General features: G+C 43.6%; 1 long non-coding RNA gene across 1 annotated transcript in view; it reads left to right on the forward strand.

Moving 5' to 3' along the window:
- The window catches only part of LOC116746956, a 36,412-nt gene extending 30,861 nt beyond the window's left edge, over nucleotides 1–5,551 (forward strand). Inside the window, exon 6 of the long non-coding RNA XR_004347931.1 lies at nucleotides 5,228–5,551. This is a non-coding gene — a long non-coding RNA (uncharacterized LOC116746956). The remainder of the gene's footprint in view (nucleotides 1–5,227) is intronic.
- Nucleotides 5,552–9,041: the final 3,490 nt, after the last annotated feature.

The raw sequence follows: 9,041 nt of genomic DNA on the forward strand, positions 1-9,041 counted from the left end.
GATGGGGAGTTTGGGATTAGCAGATGCAAACTAGTATATATAGGATGGATAAACAAGGTCCTACTGTATAGCACAGGGAACTATATTCAGTATCCTGTGATAAACCATAATGGAAGAGAATATGAAAAAGAATATATATATATATATATATATCTATAACTGGGTCACTTTCGCTATACAGCAGAAATTAGCACAACATTGTAAATCAGCTATACTTCTTCAATAAAATTTAAAAAGTAAATAAATAAATTGACCTAGCCGTGTATGGCTAGTTTGTCCAATGGGGGCAGTGCAGCCCTAGAGTCATGGTTGACAAGGGTGAGTGGGGCGGTCCACACAGCACAGGGAGATCAGCTCAGCTCGGTGCTTTGTGACCACCTAGAGGGGTGGGATAGGGAGGGTGGGAGGGAGACGCAAGAGGGAGGGGATATGGGGATATATGTGTATGTATAGCTGATTCACTTTGTTATACAGCAGAAACTAACACACCATTGTAAAGCAATTATACTCCAATAAAGATGTTAAAAAAAAATAAAGCACGGACTGCAGCCGGCAGCCCTGGCGTAAATCCTGGTTTGCCATTTACTAACTCTGCAACCTTGCACAAGTTATCCAACGTCTTTGAGCCTATTTTCTCATCTGTAAGATGGGGAGCCTAACAGTACGGACATCACAGAGGGCTGTTGGAAAGATTGAATGAGGTAATCCATGTAAAACTCTCAACAAAGTGCCTGGCATCTATGAGGCTCTCAGTAAATGGTTGCTGTCAGGATGTTTTGATGTTAAGATGTTATGATGTTTCGTCCTATCTTACTTTTCTGTGCCTTGGCCCTCGTCGCTGAACATCAGTAAATCAACCTGACTTGCTAGGTGCCTGGAGGTGTGAGGATAATGACATTTGCCCTTATTGACTCCCTTGAGCTCCATAGCACAGGATCTGTTATTTGATTTTGTAACTTTATTGTGTCTGAGCTCTGAATGAAATGAGAGTTTTCAATGAAAGAAAAGATGAAATAGTCAAGGTCAGAATAATAACATGAAAAAAAGTCACATGTCCCACATTTCCAATTCCACATTCATTGAACAGGCATTTGCTGAGAGACTAGTGATTACAAGCAGACTCTGGAGCTAGACTGACTGGGCTTGTATCCATTACTAGCTGTGTAACCTGAGCAAAGTTACTTAATTTCCTATTTGTCTTTATTTCCTATTTGTCAATTGGGCATAATACTACCTGCCTCATAGGGTTGTTGTAAATGAATCAATACATGTAAAGCACTTATAGAATTACTTGGCCCTGATAAGCACTTGATAAATATTGGCTGATGTGATTACTATATGCTAGGCACTATATTAGGTGCTGGTAAAACAAAGCTAAGGAAGTACCATCCCTGCCCTCATTAAGCTTATAGGCTAGTAGAGGGAGAGAGCTACATGAACCTAGAAATACAATAAGATACTGCAGAAAATAAAGATGGAAGATGCTCAAGATGCTGAGGGGACATCAAGAGAGAAGAGAGCAAGTTGGCTTGGTTGGAGGGCAAAACTTTTCATAGAGCTGGAGAACAGGTAGTGGTGGGGTGCATCGCAGGTACATGTTTGTAGAAATAAACAAGGATGATGCATCCAGAGAACTAAAGGCAGTCGATAAATTGGTATGCCTAGGATGTAAGGGAGAGGGAGTAAGCGGAAGACAGGATTGAAAAGGTCAGCAGGAAGCAGGTCCTGAAAGACCTTATACATTAGGTATAAGAATTTGTACTTTATCTTTTTTAAAAAAATTAATTTATTTATTTATTTGTGGCTGCATTGGGTCTTCGATGCTGCACGTGGGCTTTCTCTAGTTGCGGTGAACGGGGGCTGCTCTTCATTGCGGTGTGCGGGCTTCTCATTGCGGTGGCTTCTGTTGTTGCGGAACATGGGCTCTAGGCACGTGGGCTTCAGTAGTTGTGGCACACGGGCTCAATAGTTGTGGTGCACGGGCTTAGTTGCTCCGCGGCATGTGGGATCTTCCTGGACCAGGGCTCGAACCCGTGTCCCCTGCATTGGCAGGCGGATTCTTAACCACTGCGCCACCAGGGAAGTCCTGTACTTTATCTTGAACAATGGGAAACCATTGAAAGGTTTTAAGAAAGGAAGTACCATGATCAAGGGATTTTAGAAGGACCCTACTGGCAGCAGTCGGGGGTCAATACTGGAGGCAGAGATATCAGCTAAGAAACTATTGTAGTCATCCAGGCATGAGATGATGAGATTGATGACCTAAGGTAACTGTCACGGGGATGGAAAGGTGGGGAACAGTACTGGAGATGTTACGAAGAGGTCCAACTGACTGGTGAATACAGAAGGAGGACCAGTTTTGAAGAGGAAGTCGATGGAGTCATTTTGGGACACACTGGGTTTATGTAAGGCATTTGATAGTAGTTCTGGAACTCCTGGAAGAAGGAGGTGAGGACTGGAGATACAAATATGGGAGACATTAGAACTCTGCATCAGGCCCCCTTTTTCTCATTCTCTGCTATCTTCCTAGGTTATTTATTCCCAGGGCTTTAAATACTGTATCTGTATTGATGAATTCAATTTCTAAACTTCCATCTCTAGCCCTGACCACCTCACTGAAGTCTACCTAGACTTCTTTAACTAGCCATCTACTTAGGATCTCCAGTTGGGTGACTCATACACATCTCAAATTTAACATGTCCAGAACTCAGTTCTTGAAGCAATCCCCAACCCCGCTTGCTCCTCCCCTTGTCTTCCAGCCTCAGTGAATGGCACCCACCATGTGTCTAGTTGCTTCAGCCAAAAACCTGAGGGTCAGACACTCTGGTTGTTCCTTCAGGTTGCCTTTGTAAGAATTCTTTCCCCTGCCCGTCTCTTTTGAATTTCATTCTACCCTTCAGGCTCTTCTTGAAGTAATCCTAAGATCATACATTTCCCATGGCTTCAGGAACCTCCATCCATCTCCCGACTCACTCACTCAGCAGATATTCATTGAGTACCTTCTAGGTGCTAGAGATTCATCAGGAACAAGGCAAATAGAGTTGCCACTCTCATGGAGCTTACATGCAAGTGGCAGGGAAGAAATACAGTGAACAAGCAAACCAACAAATGAAACAACCGCAGATGACAGTAAGTGCTGGGAGAAAGTAAAACAGGAGATGCGATGCGACACTGACCAGGCTCGGGGCCTACTTAGTTGGGATGATCAGGGAAGGCCTCCCTGAGGAGCTGACACTGGAGCTGAGACGTGGATGATGAGAGAACATTTTAGGCAAGTTCAGAGACCCTCAGGAGGGAGCAAATTATAGCTGGGAGCATAGCAAACAAGGATGGGATGAGATCAGAGATTTAGGCAAGGGCTATATCTTACTAGGTCAAAGTAGAGAGCTTAGATGTTATGCAAAGTGTATTCGGAAGTCCTTGGAGGGCTTCAGAGCAGGGAGACTGATATGAGCTGATTTATATATTTAAAAGTGGGCTCTGGCTGTTGTGTGGAGAATGGCCTATGCAAGCAGGGAGACCGGGGAGGAGACTGTTGCAGTGATCTGGGAGAGATGACAGTAGCTTGCATTACAGTGGAGGCCACGGACTTGGAGAGTAGAGAGACAGAGTATGTTTATTGGAGAGAGGACTGGTGGAGTTTGCTGGATGAGGGATGGGAGATGAGGGAGAGGAAGCAATCAAAGGTACCAGCACAGTACCTAGTAGGTGCTCAATGAATATTTGCTGAATGAATGAGTCAGGATATGGATGGAGGTTGTTGAAGCCATAGGAAATGTATGATCTTAGGATTACTTCAGGAAGAGCCTAAAGAGTAGAATGAGATTCAAAAGAGATGGGCAGGGCTTCCCTGGTGGCGCAGTGGTTGAGAGTCCGCCTGCCGATGCAGGGGACACGAGTTCGTGCCCCGGTCCGGGAAGATCCCACATGCCGCGGAGCGGCTGGGCCCGTGAGCCATGGCCGCTGAGCCTGTGCGTCTGGAGCCTGTGCTCCGCAACGGGGGAGGCCACAACAGTGAGAGGCCCGCGTACCGCAAAAAACAAAACAAAACAAAACAAAACAAAAAAAGAGATGGGCAGGGGAAGGAACGCTTACAAAAGCAACTTGAAGGAACAACTAGGGTGGTAGGAGGAGAAACAGGAAAGTGTGATAGTACAGAAGGCAATCCTGTTTCCCTCTCCAGAAGTAACCAATGCTAACAGATGGGTGGGTAGCCTTCCAAATCATCTTCTGTATATTTACATACATTCACAAATGTTTATATTACATGCATATGTAGTTTGGGGTTTTATGTAAATGAACTCATAGTACATGCATTATTCTAGCACTTGCTTTTTTTTTAAAAAAAGAAACAGCTTTGTTGGGCTATAATTCACATACCATACACTTCACACATTAAAAGTGTACAATTCAGTGGTTTTTAGTTACATTCACAGATATGTGCAACCACCACCATCGTCAGTTTTTGGAACATTTTCATCACCTCAAAAAGAAACTCTGTACCCTTTAGCTATCACTCCCTTATCCACAATCCCCACCCATAACCCTAAGCAACCACTAATCTCCTTTCAGGCTCTACAGATTTGCCTATTCTGGACTTTCATATAAATGGAAGTATATAATAGGTGGTCTTTTGTGACTGGCGTGTTTCACTTAGCACATGTTTTTGAGGTTCCTCTATGTTATAGCATGAATCAGAACTTCATTCTTTTTGTTGCTGAATAATATTCCATTTTCGTATAGACCACATTTGGTTGATCTGTTCATCAGTTAGTGGACACCGGGTTGTTTCCACTTTTTGGCTCTTATGAATAATACTGTTCTGAACATTCAAATACAAGTTTTGTTGTAGACGTATATTTTCATGTCTCTTGAGTGTGTACCAAGGAGTGGAATTGCTGGGTCACATGGTAGCTCTATGTTTGACATTTTGAGGAACTGCCACACTGTTTTGCAAGGTGGCTGCACCATTTTACATTCCCACAAGCAGCCTATAAGGGTTCCAGTTTCTCCACATCTTCACCAACACTTGTTACAATCTATCTTTTTGGTGATTGCCATACTCAGGGTTGTGATATCACTTGCTTTTGAATTTAGGGTGCCTTGAATATTGTTCCATATCAGCACATATAGATTTCTTGTGTATATAAGCGCTATGTAATATTCCACAGAGACTGTGCTTTTCAAGATGATCCTGTCTGTACTGTTGTGTTATTTCCTCCCCCAGGGCTCAGCACAATGGACATAGAAACAGCAGTGGTCGATGACTGCATTGATCCAAATTTGGAAGTTGTGTGGCAGGTAAGGCAGGAGGATGAGGTGAGAATGGTGTTGATGGTAATGGTGAGAGAGTTCTTGAAGTGAGTTATCAACGCTGGTGCATATCATTCCTGTGTAAGTGACAGTGAAGAGGAGCTGGAGTGGATGATATAGCATAGTGGCTGGAACCTTAAAAGTAGGGGTTTTGCATGACACTGGAAAGATAGTTTTGTTTTGTTTTGCATTTACCCATTTCCTTTGTTGAGTTTTTCTTTCTTTTTTCTAAGATAAGCTGGGACGAAGTGAGAGAGTGGCATGGACATATATTCACTACCGAATGTAAAATAGATAGCTAGTGGGAAGCAGCCACATAGCATGGGGAGACCAGCTCGGTGCTTTGTGACCACCTAGAGGGGTGGGATGGGGAGGGTGGGAGGAAGGGAGACGCGAGAGGGAGGAGATATGGGGATATATGTATATGTATAACTGATTCACTTTGTTATAAAGCAGAAACTAACACACCATTGTTAAGCAATTATACTCCAATAAAGATGTTAAAAAAATCTACAAACAATAAATGCTGGAGAAGGTGTGGAGAAAAGGGAACCCTGTTGCACTGTTGGTGGGAATGTAAATTGATACAGCCACTATGGAGAACAGTATGGAGGTTCCTTAAAAAACTACAAATAGAACTACCATATGGCCCAGCAATCCCACTACTGGGCATATACCCTGAGAAAACCATAATTCAAAAAGAGTCATGTACCACAATGTTCATTGCAGCTCTATTTACAATAGCCAGGACATGGAAGCAACCTAAGTGTCCATCGACAGATGAATGGATAAAGAAGATGTGGTCCATATATACAATGGAATATTACTCAGCCATAAAAAGAAACGAAATTGAGTTATTCATAGTGAGGTGGATGGACCTAGAGTCTGTCATACAGAGTGAAGTAAGTCAGAACGAGAAAAACAAGTGCCATATGCTAATGCATATATTTGGAATCTAAAAAAAAAACGGTTCTGAAGAACCTAGGGGCAGGACAGGAATAAAGATGCAAATGTAGAGAATGGACTTGAGGACACACGGAGAGGGAAGGGTAAGCTGGGACGAAGTGAGAGAGTGGCATGGACATATATACACTACCAAATGTAAAATAGCTAGTGGGAAACAGCTGCCTAGCACAGGGAGATCAGCTCGGTGCTTTGTGACCACCTAGAGGGGTGGGATAGGGAGGGTGGGAGGGAGGGAGACACGAGAGGGAGGAGATATGGAGATATATGTATATGTATAACTGATTCACTTTGTTATAAAGCAGAAACTAACACACCATTGTAAAGCAATTATACTCCAATAAAGGTGTTTAAAAAATCTACAAACAATAAATGCTGGAGAAGGTGTGGAGAAAAGGGAACCCTCTTGCACTGTTGGTGGGAATGTAAATTGATACAGCCACTATGAATAACAGTATAGAGGTTCCTTAAAAAAACTAAAAATAGAAGTACCATATGACCCAGCAATCCCACTACTGGGCATATACCCTGAGAAAACCATAATTCAAAAAGAGTCATGTAGGGCTTCCCTGGTGGCGCAGTGGTTGAGAATTTGCCTGCTAATGCAGGGGACACGGGTTCGAGCCCTGGTCTGGGAGGATCCCACATGCCGTGGAGGAACTAGGCCCGTGAGCCACAGCCACTGAGCCTGCGTGTCTGGAGCCTGTGCTCCGCAACAAGAGAGGCCGCGATAGTGAGAGGCCCGCGCACTGTGATGAAGAGTGGCCCCCGCTTGCCACAGCTAGAGAAAGCCCTTGCACAGAAACAAAGACCCAACACAGCAAAAATAAATTAATAAACTCCTACCCCCAACATAAAAAAAAAAAGAGTCATGTACCACTATGTTCACTGCAGCTCTATTTACAATAGCCAGGACATGGAAGCAACCAAAGTGTCCATAGACAGATGAATGGATAAAGAAGATGTGGCACATATATACAATGGAATATTACTCAGCCATAAGAAGAAACGAAACTGAGTTATTTGTAGTGAGGTGAATGGACCTAGAGTCTGTCATACAGAGTGAAGTAAGTCAGAAAGAGAAAAACAAATGCTGTATGCTAACACATATATATAGAATCTAAAAAAAAAAATGGTCATGAAGAACCTAGGGACAAGACGGGAATAAAGACACAGACCTACTAGAGAATGGACTTGAGGATATGGAGAGGGGGAAGGGTCAGCTGGGACAAAGTGAGAGAGTGGCATGGGCATATACACTACCAAATGTAAAATAGCTAGCTAGTGGGAAGCAGCTGCCTAGCACAAGGAGATCAGCTCGGTGCTTTGTGACCACCTAGAGGGGTGGGATAGGGAGGGTGGGAGGGAGACGCAAGAGGGAGGGAATATGGGGATATATGTATTTGTATAGCTGATTCACTTTGTTATACAGCAGCAACTAACACACCATTGTGAAGCAATTATACTCCCATATAGATGTTAAAAAAAAGATTACATCATTCACTGTTTGTCTTCTTTAACAGATAATTCAGAACATAATATAACCTTCCTTTGTGACTCAGAATGGCCATTATGACCATCTGCTTTTGCCCTGGACCTTTGAGGCATGTAGGAATATGTCTTTCCCTATTAAATGGGTCCCAGATTTCTGTGCTTTTGAAACTATATCTCGTTTAGTTTCCAGCTTTACTCTTTTTGGTGTCAGAGGCTGAGATCAGCGTATTCTAGGTTCTTCTAATGTACAGGTGTCTGACCAAGGACTAACCCCATACACCTCCTGTGAAGTTCATGGATTTTATGTTGGCAATTTGACATGCTGTTTAGGTGTTTTTTTCTTTTCTCAGTTTGTGGTTATATTATGGCAGAGGTTATGAGAAATCTGATCTCCAGAGAAGTGTCGGTGCTTCTTTAATATAATATAGCTATTTGGGGCTAGTTTTCTAGCATTGAAGGATTTAATGAATAAGTTTGTATTTACCTTATCCACACTCTTTTTAATGGTAGAGACCTGCTCTGTCCAATACAAGTAGCCAATAGGTACATGAAGCTTTTACAATTTAAATAGAAATTAATTGAGTAAATCAGTAGTACTAGCCGCATTTCAACTTCTCAGTAGTCACGTGTGGCTAGTGGCTACCGTACTGGAGAATGCAGGTGCACATTCCCATCATCACAGAAAGTTCTATTTTTCAGCAGTGGTCTAGACTTCAAATCAGTCTCCTCTCGGGTTTCCCCTTTCCAGATTGAAGTCGCATGTTTTCAGCATGTCCTTGTGCAGTGGCCATGTTCCTACTACTCTGCGATACCCCCTGGCCTCCTACCCTGATCATGTCACTTGCCCTCTGTCAGTGTATTAGTTCCTGTTGCTGCTATAACAAATTACCACAAACTTCATGGCTTAATACAACACAAATTTAGTATCTTACAGTTGTGGAGATCAGAAGTTTAAAATAAGCCATTTTGGGACTTCCCTGGTGGCGCAGTGGTTAAGAATCCGCCCGCCAGTGCAGGGGACACAGGTTCGAGCCCTGGTCCAGGAAGATCCCACGTGCCGCGGAGCAACTAAGGCCGCGCACCACAACTACTGAGCCTGCGCTCTAGAGCCCACGAGCCACAACTACTGAAGCCCGCACACATGGAGCCCGCGTTCCGCAACAAGAGAAGCCACTGCAGTGAGAAGCCCGCGCACTGCAGCAAAGAGTAGGCCCTGCTCAAGGCAGTTGGAGAAAGCCCGCGCACAGCAACAAAAACCCAAGGCAGCCATA

Source organism: Phocoena sinus, chromosome X (assembly GCF_008692025.1).
Source record: "Phocoena sinus isolate mPhoSin1 chromosome X, mPhoSin1.pri, whole genome shotgun sequence".
Classification (NCBI taxonomy): Eukaryota; Metazoa; Chordata; class Mammalia; order Artiodactyla; family Phocoenidae; genus Phocoena; species Phocoena sinus.